Source organism: Oryctolagus cuniculus, chromosome 6 (genome assembly GCF_051225735.1).
Source record: "Oryctolagus cuniculus isolate XC-2025 breed Fujian yellow rabbit chromosome 6, ASM5122573v1, whole genome shotgun sequence".
NCBI lineage: Eukaryota > Metazoa > Chordata > Mammalia > Lagomorpha > Leporidae > Oryctolagus > Oryctolagus cuniculus.
The window spans coordinates 41,770,197-41,796,030 of NC_142872.1; the positions used below are offsets into that span (position 1 = coordinate 41,770,197).

The following is a 25,834-nucleotide window of genomic DNA, read 5'->3' on the forward strand; positions in this document are numbered from 1 at the left end:
TCAAAAAGGTAGTAGGGGGATGCATTTGGGAACTAGAAGGAATCCGTAGACAAAACCTAAGATTGATAGTTCTACTATGGACTGGCCCTCTGCCCAACCTTTTCCCACTCCTCTTCATCTCGCTAAATCAAGAAATTATGCACATGTGTCATCCACAAATTCTCTGAAGTCCCCCACCAACGGAGATCCTGGGGAAAACCTAACACAAAAAGAGCAGTGGAGACAAGCACAGGGTGCTTGGTGTGTCTCAGGAAGAGGGGCGAATTTTCTGACACTCTCTACCTTGGTCTCTCAATTTGTGTGAAGTCAGTGGGCTTCAGCTTCGTATCTGTCACCTATTAGCTGTGATCTTTGGACAACTCCCTATTTCTCTCTACATTTGAGTTCCCTTCCATGACCCTAACTACTTTCAGTCTTTGTTCCTTCTTGTTTCCTTGTTGAACAGAGCTCACACAGTACTAATTATGAACCCAGATTTCGGTATCAAGTATCACATGAGTCCCACATTTACCACTTCTCACCCACAAATCCTTGGGCAAAATTATGTAATAATTCTGTTTCAGTTTTCATAGCTGTCAAAATGATTTAACAACAGTGCCTATCATAAATTGTCTTCCATACATGAAATGTAAAATTATTAGTGAAATGCTGAGCATAGAGTCTATTGCATCCAGTAAATACTCACCTTATTTTCTTCAACACTACAAACCTCAAGGCCTTGGATATGCCTGCCTAAGACACTCCTTGTCATCCTTTATGATGCAAGTGAAAAGCCACAGATTTCAGGGTGGTGAACACCACAGTCTTAAGGGAGTAACACTGTTCTTTTCTACAAACATAATTGCTCATACAATCATGTTGTGATGAGATTTTTTTAGAAGACTTTCATAGCCTGTTTTGGGGCCACATGCAAGAAATCATCTTGTCCTATGTTTTGTTCTAGTTGTTTTACAGTTTCAGGCTTACATTAAAGCATCCAACCCATTTGTGCTTGATTCTTACATAAGGAATGAGATAAGGATTCAATTTCATTTTTCTACATATAGACAGTTTTACCAACATGATTTAATGAAAAGACTGCCATTTTCTCATTGTGTGTTCTCAACACCTTTGTCAAAAAACAATGGAATAAAGAAGTGTGGGTTTGTTTCTGGGTTCCCTCTCTTATTCCATCGGACAAGGTCTCTGTTTCTGTGCTAGTACCATGCTGCTTTGATTACTATAGCTTTGCAATACATTTTGAAGTCAAGTAGAAGGATGCCTTTAGCTTTAATTTTGCTCAAGAATGCTTTGCCTATTTGGGGTCTTGTGTGGTCCTACATGAACTTGAGAATTTTTCCATTTATGTAAAGGATCACATTTGGATTTTTATAGGAACTGTAATTAACAACAAAACAACCCCATTAAAACTGGGCAAAGGATCTGAATAGATATTTCTCAGAAGATATACAGATAGCCACATACATATATAAAAAGTTCTACATTATTAATCATCAGAAAAATACAGAGTAAGATATCACCTCCCTTCTGTTAGATTGCCTATTACCAAATGATGAAAGATAGTAAGTGCTGGCAAGGATACAGAGGAAAATCACCTCTCATTCTTTGACAAGTTATAGCCATTTTGGAAAACAGTATGGCAGTGTGATCCAGCAACCCCACTTCTGAGTATATACTCAAAAGAATTGAAATAAGTGGGTCATAAAGGTGTCTGTACTCCCACATTCACTGCATCATTATTCACCATAACCCAAATATGGAAACAACTGAAGTGCTCATTAACAAATGAATGGATCAAAAAATGACATTTATACACACAGTGGAATATATTCAGCCTGACAAAGAACAAAAGTCTGCTGTCATTTGCAACAACATGGATGAATCTAGAGGCTACCATGCTAAGTGAAATAAGCCAGGCACAAAAAGACAAATGTCACACAATCTTATTTACATGTGGAATCTAAAAAAGCTGAATTCAGAAAAGTATAGAAAAGAATAGTTAGAGGTTGAGGGGGCTGGGGAGGTAAACAGACAGGAAAAGGGAGAATATTGGTCCAATGATGCAAGATTTTAGTTATACAGGAAGAATAAATTCTAATGATCTATTGCACAATAGTTACTAACAATATAGTATGAATTGCAAAATTGCTAAAAGAGATTTTAAATGTTCTCACTACAAATAAGTAAGTATGTGAACTGACAAATACACTAATTAGCCTTATTTGTTCATTCCATAATATATGCATATACTAAAATATTGCATTGTACCCCACAAATATATATAATTATTTTGCAATTAAAATAAAAATTAAATTGAAAAAGACTTTCTTGCTGGATCCCACATTTCCCCAGGGTTGGGGTTGACATCTTTTTAAACCAATTTTTAGCCAAATTAACATGGCTTTCAATAAGTATTAAAGTGTCTGAAAAATGGTTGATAGATAAAAATGTGAATTGCTGAACAAACAGTAAGTCACTATATCTATTTCTGGTAGGTAAGCATTTTCTTTCATTTTCAATCTTAAAGTAAAAAGAAATATTCAGGGTGGGTATTTGGCACAGCAGTTGAGACAGCCCTTTTGAACATCTGCATCCCATATCAGAGTGCCTGGGTTCGGGTCCCAGCTGCACTCCTGATTCCAGTTTCCTGCTAACGCACAACCTGGGAGGCAGCAGGTGATGGTTCAAATAATTGGGTCTCTACCACCCACATAGGGAACCTAAGTTTAGTTTCTGGCTCCTGGCCCAGTCCCAGCTGTTATGGGAATTTGGGGAGTGAACCAATGGATGAGAAATTCCTCTGCCTCTCAAAGAGAGAGCAAGAGAGGCAGAAGGAGGGAGGAAGGGAGAGAGACAAAGAAAACAAAAATGCTTACCATTTGTCATATGTACCAACCCATGAATCTCACTTGATCCTCACTGTAACCTAAGGGGAAAGAGAAAAGAGAGCCATGGTTTACTTAACTTGACTTATAAGCAAATGGTTAGAAAGTTTGAAGATGATTCTAAAGGGTTCCACAGCATTCCAACAGTGTACAAAGATGTGGATTTGAGTTTTTGGTGCACTGCTGACTGGATTTGTGACCTTGGCTTGGAAACTACCATGCTCTGGGGGTGGACTCTCATTTGAGTTCTCTTTTACTTCTGGAATCAAGTGAGCTAGACAGCATGTGATCTTGGAAAACAGTAAGGGTGACTGCTTCCCAATTTCCCATCATGAGAGAGTAACGTGTATGTACTTTGAATGTATCGGAACACGTGGGCAGCATGGGAGAGTATGATGATAAGGTTGATGGATACTTCCTGAACTAGTGCTTCCATGTTCCCACTCCAACTAGGGGGGAGAAAAGAATAAAATGAAAAAACAAAAATCAAACACAAAAACCAATCTCGAGCTAAGGCTGAAGAAAAATCATTCTACTAACAGAAACATGCATGGTCATATTTTGGGGAAAATTAATAAAAAATTCAGCTTGGCCTCAATGGTTAGAGCCTGGGATTTGTGATAAATGAAGAGAGACTGAGTATGAGAGAGATGCAGAAGGAAGGAGGAAAGCAGGCCCTAGGGTCAGATTTCCTTATTTCTAACATCCATCAAAGAATACATTGTGCTCAATAACCCTGGAAACACCAGCCGGGAAGATGTCCTCTGCTTTGTTCATGGTCTTTGTATTCCCATCAGAACCGGGGGCTCAAATTAACAAGACAACATTTTTCTTTCTTTCTCTCTCTCTCTGTCGCTCTCTCTCTTAATATTCAACTGAACTTGTTTTCAGTTTCCTGCCAGCATCCTAGATCCCCAGAGTGCCCGCATGGCTTTATTTTATTAGCCATTGCCTGCTGACTGGCCTCTCTACTAATGCCTTCCCTCTCCCTGAGGACTTGCCTCCCTCTCTCTTGTGGGCAACCAGACATTTGAGCTTCTCCACAGTAGAGCTTGGCAAAACAGAGCAGGGACCCTCCAGAAGCCTTGGAAAGGCCACTGGGCCCTAAGAAAGGAAGGGATCATGTTGGGTGAGGAAAACAAAGAGGGGACGTGAGCAGATGGGAAGCTAAGGAGCTGTGGCAGCTTCTTGTAAAGAGATCTCAGCTGGATATATGTTCATTAAGCTCACAGAATAGTCCTGTTTCTCTCCCAAATCCCCAATCTCATTCATCAGCAGGTCAGTTCCAGCCACGAAATAAATTTTGAGTCCAAAATCACTTTTTAAAAGTCTCCATTGCCACCATTATCTTTTCCCTTTATCACTACATTAACCTTCTAATTTATCTTCTTACCTCCTTCCAGGCCATGTACCACACCCAAAGACTAACAACTTTTAAACGTATTGAGTTGATCGTGTTGTTTATCCTGCTTAAATAAATGCAGACTCCCTACTTGGTCTACAAGGTCCTCCAAGGTCCCCCTCTAACTTTACCTCTTGTTTCCCCTTCTTGGAATTAGAACCCAGCCTTCCAGGCCTCCCGTGATTTCTTTATTGATGCCCAGCTGCTTCCTCCCTCAGTGCCTTTGCACTGGGGTCTCTTCTGCCTGGAAAAGCTCTTAGATCTCATGGTTGGCACAATTTCATTATTCAAATCCAATCCCGGTTCACTTGTTGACTTCCTCAGAGCAAGCTTCTTGACCAAAAGCAAATCCTTAACTGCCCTCTGTTCCGGCCTCTCTGTTCCTCTGTTTTATTTCCTTCAAAGCATGTTTCATAATTACTATTTTGCCAATTTACTTGTATTAGTTAACGTCTCTTTTACTCACCCAATGTAAGCTCCATGAATATAGGGTCTGTTTTTTGTTCATTTTATTCCCAAGGCCTAGCCTGGGCCTGGCACAGACTAAGTACTCAGTTGACATTTATCAATTGGATGAAAAAGTAACTGAGTGAATGAATAAATTACTATAGTGTATTCTATGTTTCTGCCTGGCATTGACCTAAAATCTGGGGATAGAGAAATAAACAAGGCAGGATCATGGCCCTGAAGCTACCCGTGATCTAAAAAGGGAAACTGAGATGACAATAGAAATTACAAAGTAAGAAATATAACAAAACATATATACATGATAATAATAGCGGCTACCCTGAGCACGTCCGTGCTCAGCACTATACAAAATATTTTCGTTTTTTTCCTATAACTCCTATAGCGATCGTATGAGTTAATATTATCATATTTTTTTATTTTAAATATTTATTTATTTATTTAAAAGTCAGAGCTACAGGAAGAGGGAGAGACAGAGCTCTTCCAGCTGCTGATTCATTCCCCAAATGGCCATAACAGCCAGCATTGAGCCAGGATAAAGCCAGGAGCGTCATCTGGGTCTCCCACGTGGGTGGCAGGTGCCCAAGTACTTGGGTCATCTTCTACTGCTTTTCCTAGCCCATTAGCAAGGAGCTGGATCAGAAGCAGACCATCCAGGACATGAACCAGTACCCATAGTGGCTTTTTCTCACTATGCCACACACTATCCCTGGTATCATCACATTTAAATTACATAGCAATCCATTCGACAGATGCAGAAATGGAGATGCAGAGAGGTACAAAGCCCTGGGTCAAAGGGACAGCTGTTAAGTGGCTGAGTCAGATTCTAACCTGGGCACCCTTACTCCATCCCAGAGTCCATGCCCGTAAGTCCTAGGCCAGGGGTTCTCCAAGTGCGATTTTCCTGGATCAGCAGTGTAAGCATCACCCAGAAGCTTCCTGGAAATGCCAATCGGAATGCTCTTCAACTTCTTGAATCAGAAACTCTGAGTGGGACCCGGCACTGTTTGAACAAGCACTCCAGATGATGGAGGATGTTCACCCTGGTGGTCTGAAAACCACTGCCTGCTTGATGACTTCTGTGAGACAGTGACTTGGAGCACACGTAAAATTTTTCTTATAACTGAAATCTCAGTTTGATCTCTGTGAGCATGGATGGTTTTCAGATCCACAGTTGAAGAACCACATTGTTACCTGAACTGATCCCAATCCCCTGCTTGCCCCTGGCCCTGAGATCTGCAACATGTAAATATCACCCAGATGTTTATCCTCTATGAAGAAAGCTGATCTGAGCAGGGTGAAGTCCACGACCCCATCAACGTTAAGAAATGTCCTCCATCAGGCAATCAGAAGGGGATTCCAAGCCAGAAACCATCTCCAAGTTGCCCTTTTCCAAATTCAGTTGACTGGTTTTTAGTAATAGACACACTTCATGGCAGACCCAATTGCAACTTGTGAAGGTCAATTTACAACAATAAGAATAATCACTAAAATTAACAACAACATAATTGGCTACAATTTGGGAGCATTTTCACATACTAATAAGCTCTTATTTTCTCTTTAATATTTTATTTCCTCTCTTAATAATCTCTGCAGGCAATGCAAAGTAGAGTAGAAGTAAAATTATTGTGAATCTGTCTGGTTATTGAAGAGATTGGCCAGAGATCTCATGGCCTGGGAGATTCATAGTAGTAATGTGTCCTGAGAAGCCCAATGGAGCCAGGCTCTCTGCTAGAAGTATCATGCTGGTTAATGTAACAAAACCTCTAGATCCGAGGCTTCCAGGCTCCCAACTTAGCTGCTTCAGAAAACATGACTGTTATTTCCTTTTATTTCCTTCAAACTCTCCAGTCATTTGTTTATTTTGTGTATTCAACCTTCAGCTCATCTACCTTGCAGAGCAATTGAAGGGCACAGAGATGAATATGCTGGCCCACAAGTTGCTAACTCTCTCAGGGGGCCCGGACCAAAGCAGCACCACCCACGGTGCAGCCTTGCTGGACAAACGCAAATTATTTATCAATTCAAAAATTGCTGGATTCAAGGTTCTCTGCAGTCCTCTGTGGGCTGAGCTTGGCGCATAAGAAGAAAACACAATGCGGATCTGATCAAAGACAAGGCACATGAGGCCAGTTACAGAATTTGGAGAAATAAACCAAGATACCATCAAAATGGCCTTTCCTGGGGGCTTACTGATAAAGAAGATGTGGTAAGGAAGGTGTGCCCAGAAAAAAGGAAGGCTGGAAAGAACAGGTTTTCTAGATCTGAGGCTCCACAGGCCCCTCATAAGCTGTCACTGGGGGCATTCTCTCAACCTGCTCAACTCCCTGCTTCCTCCACGGAACTGGAACTGGGATTCTCAACTCACGTGCTGCGCACGAGTACAAGGGTTTGAAAATCAAATATAAGAGTTAATGACAGCAACACAAATATTACTATTACTAGATACCATCTACTGAGCAATTATATGGCCCACTGTTTTTCACAGGCTTATCCCATGTATTTCCAAGGCATCTCTGTGAGGCAGGTATGATTTTGGACCTCCATTTGTGGGTGACAAAAACAGAGATTGAGTAACTTACAGAGGACACCTCTCAGGAAGTAGTAGAGTAAGGGTTTGAATTAAGGTTTCTCTGCTCTCTGAAGTATCAGGTCGCTGCACCTAACTGTGGAGGTTCCGTAAGTCAGGATGATGAGATGGGTGGAATCCGAAAGGGAACAGACGTCAGGGCCAGGGAGCAGGAGTTGAGAGCCTGCTCTCTAGGAGGGAGAGTGTTTCCAGGTTTCATCTACTGAGTTCACCCAATTATCCAGGCTCAGCAGCAGACCCTTGAGGGCAGGTCAAGGTTAAAGAGGCAGAGCCAGCCTTCTGCAAGAAAGGAGTAAGCAGCGTGACTCACATGCCATCAACTGAAGAAAAGTACCAGGGACCAGGGAGACAAACCAGGAGGCAGAGGTGGAGTCAAAGGGCTGCAGATTCCGAAGGTGAGAGGTGCACTGCATTTAACTTTACTCCTAACCATCAGCAGCCTGGGGGCCCTTTGATGGAGCTACAACTTCCGATTACAGATCGGTGAGTGAGAGGCACTAGATCAGGAAGATCTAGTCACAGAGAAGATGCTCAGTCGTGTGACTGACTGGGTCTGGACAGAGCCAGCCTCAGTGATGAGCTGATGAGAGCCATTGGGAGTAGCTCAGGGGACCAACTTCAGCTTCGCTGAAAAATCTGAGCAGTTTTCAGATGTCGCTCTGCTGGATGCATCTCAAGATGATAATGAAAAAACATGAGGCCTAACATTTATTGAGCTCCATTTAGGGGGTCATTTTAAGGCACATATTAGGCCGTAGGCAAGTCTTACAAGTCCCATCTCCTTCATTATACCAAAGATATTAGAATGAGCCCACATCGCACACTAAATCTAATTCATGTGTTATTGCTGTGGACTCATTGGCATAATGACATGTCTTATAGACATTTAAATATCTATTAATTTGATTTTATAGTTTGCTTTTAATATTTCAGAGTCAACATATTTATTTATCTGGCCAGGAATAATTTTTACATCTGCCCTTCAAAAGACTGTAGGACCCAAACACCATGCCTATCCTGCCCAGTGGAGAAAACGATACTGTAATTATTGTGTATGAGAATTCAGTGCTCCCACACACTGCCAGCAAAAAAGCACAACAACTCAAGAATTAAACTGCATTGGGTTTGAATCCTGGCCCCAGTAATTGCTCACCTTTGGCAAGTGCCATAATCCTGTTTGTGCTTCAGTTTGCTCATTTGCAAAAATGGATTTTTGCAAATGTGCTATCAGGTTAAACCAGATAGCACACATAAAAGTTTAGAACACTGCCAATAACATCACATGTAACGCAGGGTCCTGCAAGGTAGCCACTGTAGTTACTCCAATTTTGAGAATGAAATTAATAAAGTTCAGAGAGATTGTGATGTGGGCCAGCCTGTGGCATGGCTGGTAAAACCACCACCTGCAGCACCCACACCCCATATAGACACCAGTTTGAGACCTGGCTGCTCCACTTCTGACCCAGCTCCATGGTAACACACCTGGGAAAGCAGCAGAAGATGGCCCAAGTCCTTGGACCCCTGCATCCACAAAGGAGACCCAGAAGAAGCTACTGGCTCCTGGCTTTGGTCTGGTCCAGCTCCAGCCATTGTGGCCATTTGGGGAATGAACCAGCAGATGTAAGATCTCTGTCTTCCCCTCTCTCTCTTTAACTCTCTCCAATAAAATAATTAATTAATTTAAAAAAGGAGAGAGAGAGGGGAGGCAAGGGAGATTGTGATTTACCAGACTTGTCCGTGATGGAGTAAGGACATCCAATTCAGGTAGTCTCACTACAGAGCTCATATTTTTAATCAGGAACTGCTTTTATCAATCAGGACAGACCAGGGTATACTACAGTAACAAATACACATTAAATTGCAGCAGGCTGATACAATGTGAACTGATATCTCACTCACATTACACATGCAGCAAAGGATGATGGGGGCAGTGTTGCTCATGATCACTCAGGGACCCCGGCCCAGAGAAATGCCTTCCAGAAGCACCCTGGCAGAGAAACATATGTGACAAACCACGCCCTGGCTCTGAGGCTTCGTCCCAGAGGTAACAGACATCATTTCTATTCTCAGTTCAATGGCCAAGCAAGTTATGAGGCAGGCAGACTTTTGAAGGTGTGAGGGAGGTGGAATCATGCCATGACTAAATGGACCAGCAGGGCCTTGTGAACAGCCCTTGTGTTATCTTAGAGGGAATTTTTGAGGATCAAATTATTTAAGCTATGTAAATTTCTAGTAAGATGGAATTTTACTAAACATGGTTAAAACTCCTTAAATATTACATTGTAATTGCCCTTAATTAATGAATTGCCTCCAGTAGTAACTCTTCAGATAATTATTTGCCACTTGATTACCTTGTTCCTGGTCTGCCTTCCAAAGATCCATCTTCCAGATCACTACCTGATCCATCTTGGTTTCGAAATATCTTTCTCAGCATATCATCTCTCATGACTCCCCACTGTCTTACTGCCTACAGTACAGACTCTGAGAGTACTCTATAATCCAGTTCTGATCTACTCTGGACTTTTTCTCCCACTCCACTCTAAAACTTTGCCTCTGTTCTAACTGAAAAGATCCACTTCCTGTTCCTAAAATTCACCTTGAATATTCTTACTTTATTCCTGTTGTATGATCTCTTCTCCCCAAATGCTTCTTTCTTACCTGAATTTCACCATTTTCTGCAGTAAGTCTACTCCCCACTACAGCAGGAAATTATATAATTCAGACTAACTAAACTTCCTCAGTATTCCAGAGCTGCACTTCTCATTTGGTATTAAACATGGAATGATTTTAACATCTTTTTATCTTTTTATGTTCATGTTGCTACTGTGATGGAAAGAATGGAATACAGCATCCAATAGCTGTTGGTCTAAATTTCATGTTTAATATTTACTGTACTTGAGACCCTGAGCAGATCAACCACTTCCTTGGTGTCTTGCTCCTTTCCTGTAACATGCAAGTGATTATATTTACCTCATAAGGATGTTATATAAGTACAACATAGAAACAAGCTAGAGTCACCAACATATTATACATTACTGCCATCATCACTGCTGGATCCCTAGCATCTGAAACGATACCTGGCACATGTTAGGCAGTTCAACGATTATTTATTGACTAGATAAATTATTAGCAACTACCATCAACTTTACTGCATGCTAGTTTTCTCCAAAAACTGCAAGTTCCTTGAAGACAGAGAACTTCGAAAAATACATACTCCTTAGAGCCTCAGGGTAGAAAAAGCAAGGAATGCTAGTAAAAATTCTAGCTGTTGGAATCTAAATTTACTGAATCAGAATTCCTAGCATGAGGTCTAAAAATGTGCTCCATACCAAGGTTCCTAAATGGTAATGATAAAGCATCTTCAGATTATGTTTTGAGAAACCTTGTCTTGGAGGAGCCCCACTTAACAGGATTACAAAGTCTTCCATATAGGCCTCTGTAAAGCAACTCATCTATTAAGCACAAATAAATTTTCCAACCTTCTGGGCCAGCCTCTCTGTGTAACTCACTCTTTTAATTCTAAACTACAGCATTCCTAAAACTCCATTCAGTAAAACTGTATTAAACTGTATCCTCTTACTGGTACAATGGGTGCTTTCTAAATTATACTGTGCTTGAAAGTGAAGCTGGTGACAACACCTGGAATAGTCTTCTCTGGTAACACTTGATTTATCTTTGTAACTAGTGCCTTTCATTTAGCATTAGCTAGAGGATTTGGACATTAGTGTCCAACAACCTTTGTTGATTCATTTTAAAACACAATTTCCTGACTGCAACTCCAGTATATCTGTGATGTAGTAAGTTCCTTCAGATCTCTAGAGGAAGTATTGCCCTGAAAGTCAAAGATCACCCATCAAATCCACCTGATAGTTGACAGAAGTCCAGGGGAAATATTTACTGTCTTTTGGCAGAACTGTCTTTGGATAAACAGTGAACAGACACATTTGGTCTTAGCAATGTCAGCTTAGGATCTCTCAAGGATTCAACTATTTACTTAACTGAGGTACAGCTCATGGGACACACATCACCTATTGAATTCCAGAGCTTAGAAGGTCATTAGAAGTGTACACAGTGCTTCCACACAGAGTCATCTCATCCATTTGTTAAAAAAAAATTGCCTTTTTCCTTCCCTCTTTTCAGTCTAGCACAATGGTTCTCAACTAGGGGTGATTTTGCCTCTTTTCCTTACCAAGGGATACAGGGCAATACCCAGAGACATTTTTTTTACTGTTATATAACTCAGGATGGGGGAAGAACTACTAGTATTTAGGGAGAAGCAATGGATACTGCCAAGCACAAGAAAAAACTCTACAACAAAGAATTATCTGGTCCAAAATGTCAGTAATGCTGAGGTTAAGAAACCCCCGTCATTTTCATCGGGCAGTGGTCTGCTCTTTCATTGTATGGAACCTGGATGGGCTACTCAGAGTGTTCCTTGTTCAGAATTCATTCCAGGTAGCTGAACCACAGCAGGAAGGTGAGGCTTGCGGCAGAAGGGTCATCCCCAGCCTCCTTTCCCTGAGGTTGGGTTTCACATGGTGGAGTGGGAAGTGAAAATGTGTAGCACTGTCAACGCCATGTTACCCATCAAGCACTAGTGGTTACTCTGAAGCTTTCATCCAAACCCCGTCCCTCTCTCCTGGTTAACTGAAGGGGCTAAGCTGGGAGTTCTTCAGATCCTCTTGTTTTCCTCCTCTTTCCCCTGGGTTTGATTGCCCAGTAATCGAGGAGCCTCTTTAGGTACACGTCTGGCATTTTGATTGATGAAATTTTGTTAGCTGTGATCATGCTGTAGAACTTTCAGGACCGAAGCCAATTTTTCTATTAGCTACTTAGCAACAGTCACTCAACATTATAAAACAAAGCCAGCTCTGTGGAAATTAAATAGTCATTGTCATGTGCTGAAAACCTCACTGGGTTTGGTCCAGTGGCCTAGGTTAGGATCTAGACTTGATAGTGGTCTCCATCTATTTATCTTTAAGTAAGACCTGCTGTGGTTACCTCAGAGATGGAGTGGTTCAACAAAATGACTGCTAAGTTTGTAAAAATGTACCACTGTTACTCACCGAAAGTAGAATTTTGGATTGGGAAAGCTTCCATAAAATCCCAATCTGGGAATTTATATTTAGGAATCATTGCATTATTATTTGAATAAGTCTTTTTGTAACTGAGGCAAATAAGAAAAATGAAGCCAATATAGCAAAACAAGATGTATATTTTATGGGACTCTTACTTAAGTCTTTGTTCCTTTTCTGTTGTACAAATGCCTTTTCTATTACAAAACAAGGTGGTGGTAGATTGCAGGATATTTTGTTTTGTTTTAAAACATCTTTACATGAAAACATAAAGTATTAACAACCCATTTCACTCCCTGAAATATCCTAAAATATTTTCCTGGTCTTTAAAACCCAATGCAAGGGAAATCTGCAAAGCTACCTCAAAAGGAATATATTATTGTGGACAACACAGTGTGCATAAATTGTTGTGCATATAACCAAAGATGTGTTCGGCATGCTAAATGGATATTACATATGTGCAGTTGTCTGCTGGAGGCAGACCTTATTGTCAAGGATCACACTGAAATACACTGAAAGTGAAGGGTGCATGGTCCAAAAAAGCAGAAAGATCAGGGACTTTGGACTCAGCTGATTATCTCTGGGCTCAGCCACTCGATTCTGCTAAGCTTGAAAACTCTCATTTGCCAAATCTTCAGAAAGACAAGATAGTAACACACTACCCTGGGCTGTTGGAATGATTAAGTGACCCTACGGGGAAGTGCTAGGTGGACTCTAGTACTTGGTGAATACTCAGAATTTTTAATTCTTTTAAATCATCTCCTGTACTCCTTAGTGTGTGAATGGTGTTTCTGCGACATGGAGGCTGCTCCAACTTCATACCAGAATCTAATTCCTTTCCTGCCTCTGAATACCTGTGGCTCCTCACCCCAGCTCTTACTTCAGGCTTGAAGGGCTGCACTGAGCTTCTCCAATTTTTCATGTCAATCAGAGTCACCTGGATGACTTGTTAAACCAGAGCTTGCTGGACCCAATTCAGAATTTCTGTCTCAGTGGATCTGATGGAAAGACAAGAATTTGATTTTTTTTTTTTTTTTTTTGACAGGCAGAGTTAGTCAGCGAGAGAGAGAGACAGAGAGAAAGGTCTTCCTTTTCCATTGATTCACCCCGCAAATGGCCGCCACGGCTGGCACTGCACCGATCTGAAGCCAGGAGCCAGGGGCTTCTCCTGGTCTCCCATGCGGGTGAGGGCCCAAGCACTTGGGCCATCCTCCACTGCACTCCCAGGCCACAGCAGAGAGCTGGCCTGGAAGAGGAGCAACCGGGACAGAACTGGCGCCCCGACCGGGACTAGAACCCGGGGTGCCGGCGATGCAGGTGGAGGATTAGCCTAGTGAGCCACGGCACTGGCCAAGAATTTGCATTTCTAACAAGTTCCAGATGATACTTGTGCTGCTGGTTCAGGGATCTCCTTTTGAGAGAATCCCTGGGCTAGATGTTTCTTTCTCTTTTCATGAACAGTTCATTCCTGTGGCAACTGACTGTTGGTTGCAGTTTTTCTGGCTAGTTTTCCAATCTGGCTCCCAGTCAGTATTTCCTATCACTTCCATCCAGAAGAAGATACCACATCCATCCAGAAGAAGAAGGCATCCACTACAGACCTCCTCTCTCTGCCCCACCACTCATCTATTTCTAGCTCTTGTCTCACTCGCACTTGCCCCTGGCCCAGCCTCTCCATCAGCTGACACCTGTGCCACCTGGTTTGAATCATCAGTCCACCCTGATGGCTACGTGACCTTGATCCCCAGAGTAGGTATACAAAGAATGCATGAGTCTCCCCAACTCCAAGAACTTGATTAATAGTGTCCTGAAAGGAACAATGTAGTATGGTATCTTGTCTGCAAACAAGCAATTACAGCAGATTTTCTCATTAGGGTCATGTTTGCCTATTTTGTGTTAATGAGAACTGTTGTTTGTTTCAACTGAGTTGTCTTATTCCACTCATTTCTGCTTAACAATAAGAGGCATCTGGGCTTGTAGTCCATGGGGGTGAATTACTTTCTTGTATTGTCTGACATGACTTCCCTTGGGAAACACCATTCCAGAATGCCAGCTCTCATACAGGTGCCAGGAGGGCAGGACATAAGATAACAGATAGTTGTCTCTCACAGCAAAGCCACTAAGGAACTCAGGTCCAGATCTTTGAGCCAGAAGTCAGCATAACCTCTGAGATCAGGCTTTAGGAAGAGACACCTGTAAACTCACGTGGGACCTCATTGTGATTACCCAGTCTTATTCAACTTTCTAAGAAGGAAGGTTGAACAGTAACACCAGAAGGACAGGAATGGACTTCATCACATTCAGGTGTTCATGATGAACATCAAAAACTCTGTTTTGCCAAACAGCTAGGGAAGCACACACAAGAATACCAAGACTCTAAAATCTGGGATCCATACAATCTAGCTGAGAAGAAATGTGCAAGATGGCAGACTTAGAATCCCAAAGAAGCACTCAGTACAATTCACAAACTCTGAGCCTGGCTTTAAGTTAAAAGGGGATCCCCAGAAGCTTTGGGCAGGGCACCTTCATACTCCGGGATCCTCTGCTTTGAGTGGAGGCGATTCCTGTGTGAAAAAAAAAAAAAAAAACTTTCTGAAATTCACACAGTGCAATGAAGATGATTCCAGCCTTCTTCTGTGTAACCTTGGGCAATGTGAGCTCCCTCTCTGAGCCTCACTTCTGTGTTCCCTCATATTTGAAAATGGACAGTAACCTCTGATCTGGCTACCGCACAGGGATATTATAAAGGCCAACACTAACTGTTTGAGAGCACTTGTGGTATGCTCAGCTTTTTTACTGGCTCATGTGTTATACTAGCCCATCTTGGTAGCAGCCCTGAGAGATAGTTAGAGCCATTTTCCAGGTAAAGAAACACAGTCAGAGATGAAATAGCTTCTCTAAGGTTACACCACTATTATTGGAAGAGTAAGGATCAGAACCCAGCCATCTGGCTTACCTGCATTTCACTGCTACATGACACTGGTCCATGGTAGATATTAACATCATTTTGGATGAATTTTGAATAACTCTATGTATGGAAAAGGATTTCTTTGCCAGGCCACAGCTTGCTTTTCCAAGCTTTAGGCAGATCACAAAGGAGCCGAATTCCTCCCGGTCTTGGCTGCCTCCATCTTGGTTTCTTGCCCTACATTAAGTTCATCTTTTCTTTGTTTTCCCTCTCTTACATTATGAAAATGAGAAGCAGCTGTGAGCCCTGGCGATTGCAAATGGGATTGTGAGTGTCGCTACCTCTGCTAACAACTAATTCATTACCAGGTGGCGGACAGTTTCCGCTGTGCTGTTACAATCTATTTGGCTTCCAAGGACTGCATGGAATCAAAAACAATTTGTTCAGTGTCAGGATTGGGTGTTTGCATTCAGAGAGAGAGGTTCTGTCTCTGTGTGCTCCTGAGGGCACCCGCTCTGGAGAGCAGCTGTCCTCCTGGGCAAGAAAGATTGTGTGCCTGGTGATAGAGAATGTACAGATATGGCTGGGCTTAGAAGGAGCTCATACCTTTTACCCAATATTCTGCAAGTATTAATTAAGTACCTATAATATGTCATATATTCTACAGGAGCTGAGGATGCAACAGCCATAAGATAGACAGGATCCCTATTCTTATTGGAGGTTGGGAAAAGGTACAACATGAACAGTTCTGCAGATAACTGATTGATGTAATTTCAGATAATAATAAGGGACAGGGAAAAATAAGATTGAGTGATGTGAAAGAGAGTTATTGGTCTGGACATGGGTAGACCCTTTGGAGAAGGTGCTCAGGGACTGGCAGAGGAGGAGATACTTGATCTAACATGGAAATGGTAAATACTCATATATGGTTAATACTCATAAATGGTTAATACTCATATAATACTTTTGAAGAACATTCAAGGCAGAGGGGACTTCAAGTGCAAATGTTCCTAAGTTGATCAAAACTGAGAAGCTTCAGGAAATAGAATGGACACCCGCGTGTTTAGGGGGTGGTGAGCTCTGGAGGAAGCCTGCCAGAAGTGGTAGGAGAGTCAGCGTGTGGCAAATCTAACACGGGCATTCCTGGGCATCTCCTCTTTGAGGAGTCCTCTGTGGGTCTAGTCAACCAAGGCAGGAACTGCTTTCAGTGTTTCAACAAATCTCTAAATTCCGACTCTTTGTTCTTTCTGTAGCTACCCATTCAAATCTTACTTAATTCTGGAAATATAACAGATTCTCAAGATAGCCTGAAGACTTGAAGGGGTAGCTTAGAGGAGATGTTACAAACCACACAAATTTCATTTGTAGTCAAGGAAGATCTTACATGCTGCAAAAGGATGCACTTTCTCAGTGGATACTGAGTTTCCTGTTAGTTGAGGTATATAAGCACATAATTAGGAGTTGGAAAGAAGCAGTAGTCACAGTATTTTGTGGTATTGATAGTAGCAGTAGTTACAATTGTAATAAAAGAAATACTCCGACATGTTGGGCAGTCAACATGACAGACACTTTAAGTGTAGAGTAGTAGTTGTCCCAATTGTAACAGTAGTAATACTTCCACATATTTGATGTCATATATGCAAGACTCTTGAGGTATCTCACTTAATTGTCCTAAAAACCCTACAAGGATATACTCTTACTATCCGCAAGTCTGGTCATAGACACAGAAACTGTGATATCTTAAGGTCTGTAGACCTGGTGTCATATGGTAAGTGGAGGATCCAGATTAGAAGTCCTTAGTTTAGAAACTTATCCAGAAAAACTGTATGACCGCAGTCCATATTTTTATATTACATACCTTGGACTTTTATTTCTATTGTGTACTCTATCATGACTGTGGGAGTGTTGCAATTCTCTTATAGCCTTTGTAGCCTTTTCACATGCATTAGGTAATAACACCCATAGAACTGAATTTAATAGAGTGTGGTGGGAAGAATGGCTGAAAGGATATTTTCCCTCCAGAAAAATCATTTCCAAAAGACCTGTTGTGCTTTCCCACCCCCCTATCTTCTCTTCACTTTATTTGAGCAATATGTTTGTTGCCAGAAGCAAAGGTTAAATCATGTCAATGAAGAAGTAAAAACAAAAATTCACTGGCCTGGGAACCTGATGCTTGCTTCACCTTTGTTCACAGCATTTTAAATGAGGCCAGAGGTCTCTGAAAGTTGAGACACAGAATTCTTGAGAGGTAAAGGGACTTAAGGGATGAAAAGGAAATTTTGGCATGAAAATGAATATAGCCAGAGTTCAGTCCATCCAAAGAATCCCTGCCATCCCTAGCCTTGTCTAAGTCACATTTCTTCTTTACAGTTCTTTTTCCAAGAACCCCACTCCAAAACTTCTGAGGCCTCTTCTGTGTTAGATGATCTACTTGGGCTGAAACAGGCAGCCTTAGAGCTAAGGCTCACCTACAGTGATGTTTCCTCCAGGGAGCGCCCCTCAGCACTAGAACAAGGCTAAATCTAGGCTGGCGCCGCGGCTCACTAGGCTAATCCTCCACCTGCGGCGCCGGCACCCCGGGTTCTAGTCTTGAATGAGGCGCCAGATTCTGTCCCGGTTGCTCCTCTTCCAGTTCAGCTCTCTGCTGTGGCCCGGCAAGGCAGTGGAGGATGGCCCAAGTGCTTGGGCTGCACCCCCATGGGAGACCAGGAGAAGCACCTGGCTCCTGGCTTTGGATTGGCACAGCGCTGGCTGTAGCGGTCATTTGGGGGGGTGAACCAACAAAAACAAAGACCTTTCTCTCTCTCTCTCACTGTCTAATTCTGCCTGTCAAAAAAAAAAAAGGAAAAAAAAGGCTAAATCTGGATGTTGTTAGAAAAACACACGGGCTCCCAGGCTTAGCCTACCTCACTTATCCATGATTTGTGTCTGATTCCTCTATGCATTTGCCTTTGGACTCCTGGCGAAAGTCACAAATCTTTGTAGCTACAAGTAATCCACAAAATTATCTCAGACAATATCCTGCGAAATCTTTCAAAGACAAACTCTGAATGTTGGGGCTTGGATCAATGTATACACAGTGGAACTAATAAGATTAGATGCACAAAAATGAGCATCATAAAACGTTTTTAAGATTTTATGATGTTACTAACACCATTGACTAAACCTTGCTTTAATCTGCCAGGTCTTTGCGATAAGATTCTTAAAAATTGCCTTGCCTAGCTCTTCCCAGGCACCTGTGCAGTGCAATTGTTTTTCCTCACTGGATCCATGAGGTTCAGGACCTTGCTCAAGGTCACCCAAACTGATGTTGAATGGCAAGCATGAACAGCTGGAGCACTCCTGCTCCAGAACAAGAAACATCAGGAAATTTTACCACAATCCTTGGGTCTAGAATCCCAAATTTAACTGCTCACAAAGGTTTGTCCGATAATGTGACCAGTAGCTCTAGAGAGTACCAAAAGACAAAGAAAAAAACATCAAGAATAATGATGAATGACACACATACACGACAGCCTCAACACTGGGGAGACTGAGAGAGCGCTGTGGGGTCTGTGGGAACTGAAGAGCATATCCAAGTAAATGGCAGTAACCATTACTGACTTTCAGCCTCCCATCACCGTGTTGCTTAACCTGCTGGTTTTTCAAGGGAGGTGGAAAACCTGAAGTTCTAGTTGAAAGTACTCAACTGTTTAACGATAGCAAGCAATTTCAATGTTATGCAACATTTTTCAGATTAACAAAATACACCCAAATTAATGTTATCTTTCATCTTATATAACCATCTTACCCTTTACCCTGGGAAATTAAGCACCAGGAAGGAAAATGCCTTGCTAGGATCACACACACACACACACACACACACACACACACACATCAGTGGCAAAGCTGAATCTATAACCCAGAGTCTTTGATAGCAAAGTGCTGCTCGTTGTTTTGAAATGGTGCACATCTTTGATGCCCAGGGAATCTCAAATTCCATTCCTTCTAGTCTCTCATGTTTCTCCAGGGTTAATTCTTTCATCGCAAATGGAGATGAAGGTGCGAGATGAAGCACAGGCAGGGGAAGCCAGTGAAGGCTTCCTATCCTGTTGCTTCATCTTGGCAGTGAGACCCAGAGCCTCTTGCTGCTTTCTCCGAGGACAGATGGCTGGTGTTCCCTTGTTAGGGATCTCTGAGATCAGACAAGCAAACTGTTTTTCCTCCCTTTCCTGGTCGTAGGCCAACTTGCCACCACGTAAAATGAAGGTGCTGGCAGGGGATGCCTAGCTAATTCTCTCTTCCCTACTAATTTGTCTTGTGTTCAGGGTCTGCTGTTCCCTAACAAGAGCTTACACAGTCCCAGGAAGACTTTGCCCAGATAGAGCTGGGGAGACAAAATTCATCCCATGAAGTCACAGTTCTGGAGAGCAGGTGATTGAGCCACCAATTCTCCAAGTGACAGTGCAGGTGCCAGACATGGCCTCTGCTTCGTTAAATGTTTCATCTCTTGGATTTCCTGTGAGGTACGTGGTAGAACTCCTTTCACAGACAAGGAAGCTGAGGCCCAAGAGGTGCTACGACCTGGCCCAGAAAAGTACATCTGGAGGGGAGAGGAGCAAGATTCCCAGGGGCTAAGGAGTTCAGGGAAGCCTTTCTAGAGTGGCTGAGAATCCACATGCCCAAAACAGCCTTAAGTTAGAGGAGGCAAAGTAGTCTGAGTTTAGTGAACAGACCCAGTTTTTAAAACATAAGAATATATTGAGCTTGGCTCAGCACTTGTCTTTTCAAAATGCTGCCCTATCCCTGTTTCACTGCCAGCATCACCCTGTGAAACAGAGAGTCTTGAAGACTGGCTCTGTTCTTTAGTTTGCCTGAGAAAAACCAGGAGGCCTAGAGCTATGGAAACCACCCCCATAAATATGCTGTTAGATTAATGGGTCTGGTGGCCCATGCTGAGGTAAGTGGGGGAGAAGGGACAAGGAGACTGAGGGAACAGCATCTCCCCAGGAGGAATGCGTGGGACATTTGTCTCTGTGGAACCTAGAATAATGTCCCAACAAGCTCTCACAGGGTTGGGAGATTTGTCAGGCAGGAGCCCAGAAGGGAACTCAGGCTGGTGAGAGACAAGGAGTTAGGAGCTGGAAGGAGTGTGCTTCTTCTTCCTCCTCTGCCAATGCAGAAGTTACTCTGGGTAGAAGCCAGCAGAGCCCACCTTGAAGGAAGGAGTCTCCCAGAGAGAGTCGAGAATCTGCCTCTGCCACAGAAAGATTCAGAGGTCCAGCCTACTCCTTCCTGCCTTCCCTCTAATTCGGCAGGAATAAGGAAACTGGCATTCTTAGCCACCTGTGCCTTTTCTCAGAAATGAAAAGTTGTTCTACTTCAGCCAATGATGGGAAACAGACCCTGGAAGACACACTAGAACCTGACAAATGAACACCAAGAAATGGCATAGCTTGTGGATGATCATGTAAAAAGCCTTGGACAAACCAGGGTTAGCATCTACCTGTTAGTATCTACCTGTCCTGGCAGAATCAAAGTCTTCATTTACATATTCAAAGAAAGCTTGCACAGGAAGAGGCCATGGGGGCAGTAGGAAGAGGATCTGACCTAGAGCTCTGCATCTAGCTCACATCTAATGCTGCTCCTTACTAGCTTGACCTTGAGAAAGCCCTTCATCTTTTTCTGAATTCGATTTTCAATCTGTGAAGCATGGATGGGTACAGGGAATTTAGCCTCTAAAGTCCCTGATCATCTCATTCTCCAGAATGCTGCTTCTCAACCCTCTTAAAATTATGCAACCCTTTACCATGATCTACATGCCCCTGGGGGTGTGGCCCCTGCCCACCTTCCACTCTACTCTGACATCAGTGCCCTCTCCACACCTGAGCTCTGAGCTCTGAACTCTGCCAGGCTTCCTCCACTTTGGGGCCTTCACACATGTGGGCACTCCCTCTAGATCACTCTTCCCCCAGTCCTTTCTCTCTATTCCAGAACCTCCTCTTTACCCTTCAGCCCTGTTTCAGCACCATTTTTTTTTAGTTAACAACTTATAGGCATCAAAGGATACATTCAATAGAGTGGAAAAAAAAAACAATCGAATGGGATAAAACATTTACAAGTCATATATCTCAAAAAGGACTAATATCCAGAATACATAAAGAACTCTACAGCTCAACAATAAAAATAAACAACCCAACTTAATAATAGGGAGAGGAATTAAACACTTTTCTAAAGAAGATACACCGATAAGCACATGAAATGATGCTCAACAACTTTAGTCATCAGGGAATGGCAAATCAGAATCACAACCGGATACCACTGTATACCAGCTAAGATGGCTATTATCAAAAAGTAGAAAATGAGCATTATTGAGGATGTGGAGAAATTGAAACACTTGTGCTTTGTTAGTGAGGATGTAAAAAAAAAATGGCACAGTCACTATGGAAACAGATTGGTGGCTCCTCAAAAAGTTCAAAATAAGGGTGGGCAATTGACATACCAGGTTCTATCCCATATTAGAGTACCTGAGTTTGAATCCTGACTCTATTCTCAATTCTAGCTTCTTGCTAATGCACACCCTAGAAGGCAGCATTTGAGGAGTAAACCAGCAGATGGGGGCTCTTTGTCAGTCTTGCTGCATCTGGTTTTTTGTTTGTTTGTTTGTTTAAGATTTATTTATTTATTCAAAAGTCAGAATTAGAGGAAGAGACAGAGCGAGAGAGATCTTCCATCTGCTGGTTCACTTCCCAAATGGTCACAATGGCTAGGGCTGTGCCAACCTCAGCCAGGAGCCAGGCGCTTCATCTGGGTCTTCCACATGGATATAGGAGTCCAAGCACTTGGGCCATCTTCCACTGCTTTCACAGGCACATTAGCAGGGAGCTGGATTGGAAGTACAGCAGCAGAACTCAAACCAGCGCCCGTATGGGATGCCAGCAATACAGATGGCGGCTTAACTAGCTAACAACACCATTACTTTAAGGAGCACCTCGCTGACTTCCCTGCCCAGGTGTCATTAATAAGCACCCTGTACTTCTCCATGGAGTCACACGTAACAGTAGATACTAGACAATTTCTTGCATAATGACCCGTCATCTTTCTCTACCAGATGGTAAACCCCAGTTAAGTTATGAACCATGCCTATCTATTATGACTTTATTTCCAGCTTAGAATTTATGAGATCTAGAAACAGGCAATTATTATGGATTATTATCAGTAATTATTTGTGGAAAGAATTCATGTGATAAATCAATCTCTCTGGCTTCAGCATTAATAACAGTAAGGGAACAGAGTTCTTATGCAGATAAAAAGAACATTGGCCAACCCTCTCTATCTTGGATTAAAGAAAAGACAGAGAATATCCTACACATTCCCATATTTACTTTCACCTTGAATTAGACAGTATACTTGACATGGTGGCATAATATGGAATTATCTCACCTGAATGAGCAATGAAAATAAAGAGAGATGATGCTGCTCACTGAGCCTGGCAAAATTACCTAGATCTATTGAAAAATGATGAGGGAGACAGAAGAGTGACAAATCAGAGGTGTAGCCAGGAGGGGTAGCAAAGGACAACTCATTTTAATGTGCATCTGTTGAGCACCTGCGATTTATTGAGATGCCATGCTTTTCATCTGTTCCAAAAGGGTAAAGAATTTGCCTAAGTTAAGGCATAAGTAGTAGAAAATGACTTTGACTCAAGATTGGTCTGAAATTATCTTTGCTCTTAACCTCTCCGTAGCTTCATCTGGGACTCTGATGGGTTTCAAGTCTGGTAGGTTTTATACCTAACCTATTATTAAGTCAGATTCTGTCTACATCATGATTTAGCCTTGCTTGTGACAATGGAACTCTGGTTAGTTAGCTGGCTTAAAGGACAGAGTGTGTAGTTTATGAAATGAAATATATGACAATAAAAATAATTTTCAAAATGGGGGCCCAAAGACCTGAATTCAAGCCAGGGCCCAGTTTTCTGTCTTGGTGTATACCTGCATCCAGTTTACTCCTTGTCCCCTTGCCTCAGTTTGGGAAATGAAATACATTCTCTAGTCCCTTAGAACCAATGACCCCAGCAGGAATGAAACTTCCTCTCTGATTGCCAGAATATGCTGGGCTTGACTAACCAGTTCTATCTCTGCCAGAAATTCCTGCAGGATTCCCTCTGCTTATCTGGGAGCAGCTGGTGTCATAAGTGTTCTCTTCAGAGATGATAGATTTAGGAGCATTAAACCCATGCTCGATAAGTCAACAGGAGCAAGGAATCCATCTACTTTCCTTTGGCATTCCTGCCCAATGGTCCATAGCCCAGCCATCTGCTGGCCTGTTGTGGGGAGCACAGGAATACCTTTTGGGTTTCCAGAATGTTTCACCATGCCTGACTTTGATTTGTGAGTGCTCAGATGTCAGCCTGACAGTGTGATGGTTCCCTTCTAAACCCTTATCCAGTAGGCAGCTCTAGAGGAGCTTCTTACCAGCCCAACCAGGAACAATCATTAATCTGTTCTTCCCAAGACAGATAAGTAATGATCTCACAACTGCTCAAACCATCTTATATTTAAAACATAACTTATAGACAGCATTCCAGCTCATTATGTGAACTCTCATATAGTAATTAATATGTTCACTTTCCAAGTTAAGAAACTGAAAGCTACAAAACTGAGTAGTTGTCTTGTTACCATCTGCTGATCACTAGTCTCCCCTTCCTAGTACAGTCACTTTTCATCCTTGGCCTGTTTGTGGTTTCTTGAATGATTTAACCCTGGGTTAATCCTAGACTACTTGAAAAACTTTCTCATTTGACATGATGTCTATTTATTGCTCCTTCTTATTTGTTGATAAGTTTACACCCTTGAGACAGGTACAATCTAACAAGGGGTACAGTCCTAAACACATGAATTGTTGTAGGCATTCGCTCATACCCATTCATTAAAAAATGTTGGTTTTTAAATTCACCACAAGCTAGGAATTGGGAATACAGAGATGATAAAAGTAGACCTTGTTCTCTTAATGCTTATAATCTCTTAGCAGGTGAGTGGAGAGAAAGATAAACTATGGGTAAGCCCACAGATGGTGATTAAGCAATAGAAGGAAATAGGATAGAGTATGCAGGGGAGAAGTAATAGCCATTTAGGAAGAGTAGACAGGAAGTGAGGCAGAAACATATGAGTTGAGTGACCCATGAAGAGAAGGTGTCAATCATTTCAAGCAATGGAGATCAAGAGAAGCAAGTGCATGAGGAAATAATAGATGTGGAGTATATGAAGAACAGAAAGATCACCTAGATGAAACAAGCCAAGCAAAATTAAGGGGAGAGGTAGGCAACTGAGTCACCATACAAGTAAAGTCTGGTCCTAGAGGCCTCTGCGGCTATTTAAGGTTGAACATAGAGTTGCATAAAAATGTATCCTTGGCCGGCACTGTGGTGTAGCAGGTAAGGCTGCTGCCTGCAATGACAGCATCCCATATGGGCACAAGTTCAGGTCTCGGCTGCTCCACTTCAGATAGAGCTCCCTGCTGTGGCCTGAGAAAGTAGTAGAAGATGGCCTGAGCCCTTGGGCCTCTGAAGGCACGTGGGAGACCCGGAGGTATCTCCTGGCTCCTGGCTTTGGATCAGTGCAGCTCTGGCCGTTGCAGTCATCTGGGGAGTGAACCAGTGCAATGGAAGACCCTCCTGCCTCTCTCTCTGCCTGACTCTCTGTAATTCTGCCTTTCATTAAATAAATAAATATATTTTTAAAAAAGTTTATCTCAGGCAACAAACCGTGGAATATCTAACCTATAATAAGAACTCAGAGGAAAAGGACATTGTAGAAGGCTGGGTCATTCAGTGAGATGTTTCCAGGGTCTGCAGGAAGAGTAGGACCTGGCTAGGAGTGTGGGGGGAATTCCAAATCAATGATTCCAGAGGTTGGCATGAAGGCAGGAATTGTTATGGTACTGGGGTTAGGGAACTAGGAACCAGAGAAAGGGTACATATAATGGTCAGAAAACTGGAAAAATCATGGTATAATTGTATTAGAAAAATCAGGTATTCAAGGTGATGCTTGTTAAGGACCAGATGAACAATTTGATCACAGTGAGTTTCTGGTTTTCTTCTGGGGATATCTAAAGCTCTGAGATCATTTATCCTATATCACTTAAGCCAAAGAAGGAACAGCCTCATTAAAAGACGTTGAGTTGTGAAAGGTGAGAGCAAAAAGGGCCCTTGGAATTCATTTGAATCAATCCCCCTCCCTAGCCTTGTCTATAATACTGGTAAATGAGAATCTCTAGTGTTGATGCTCAAGGTCCCAGTTCTTTACCAGGAATCATTTGGTTATGCAGCCTACAGGAAGCTCTTGTGAGCAGGAGTGGGGGTAGTGTGCACTTGTTCTCTTTCTGGTCCATTTCTCCTAGCCAGGTTGTCCTATTGCATCAGATGGTGCTGGGGAGGAGAACCAGGATTGCTGCTTCTGAACACAGAGTGCTCCATTACACCTCCTGGTCCCACAGCTTGTATATTAGCTCAGAACAGACTGCAAGGGG

At 42.4% G+C, this 25,834-nt stretch overlaps 1 protein-coding gene and 1 long non-coding RNA gene across 4 annotated transcripts in view; one reads left to right on the top strand and one right to left on the bottom strand.

Moving 5' to 3' along the window:
* LOC149126123 (uncharacterized) overlaps positions 1-15,688 on the bottom strand; it is a 73,103-nt gene extending 57,415 nt beyond the window's left edge. Inside the window, exons 1-3 of one of the 2 annotated variants that reach the window (XR_016236392.1) lie at positions 15,374-15,688; positions 14,941-14,981; positions 2,877-2,926 (exon numbers count right to left, since the gene is read on the bottom strand). This is a non-coding gene — a long non-coding RNA (uncharacterized LOC149126123). The remainder of the gene's footprint in view (positions 1-2,876; positions 2,927-14,940; positions 14,982-15,373) is intronic. The other variant, XR_016236393.1, reaches the window with a different exon arrangement.
* GRIA1 (glutamate ionotropic receptor AMPA type subunit 1) overlaps positions 1-25,834 on the top strand; it is a 331,029-nt gene that overhangs the window by 22,413 nt on the left and 282,782 nt on the right. The gene's annotated exons all lie outside the window — the stretch shown is intronic.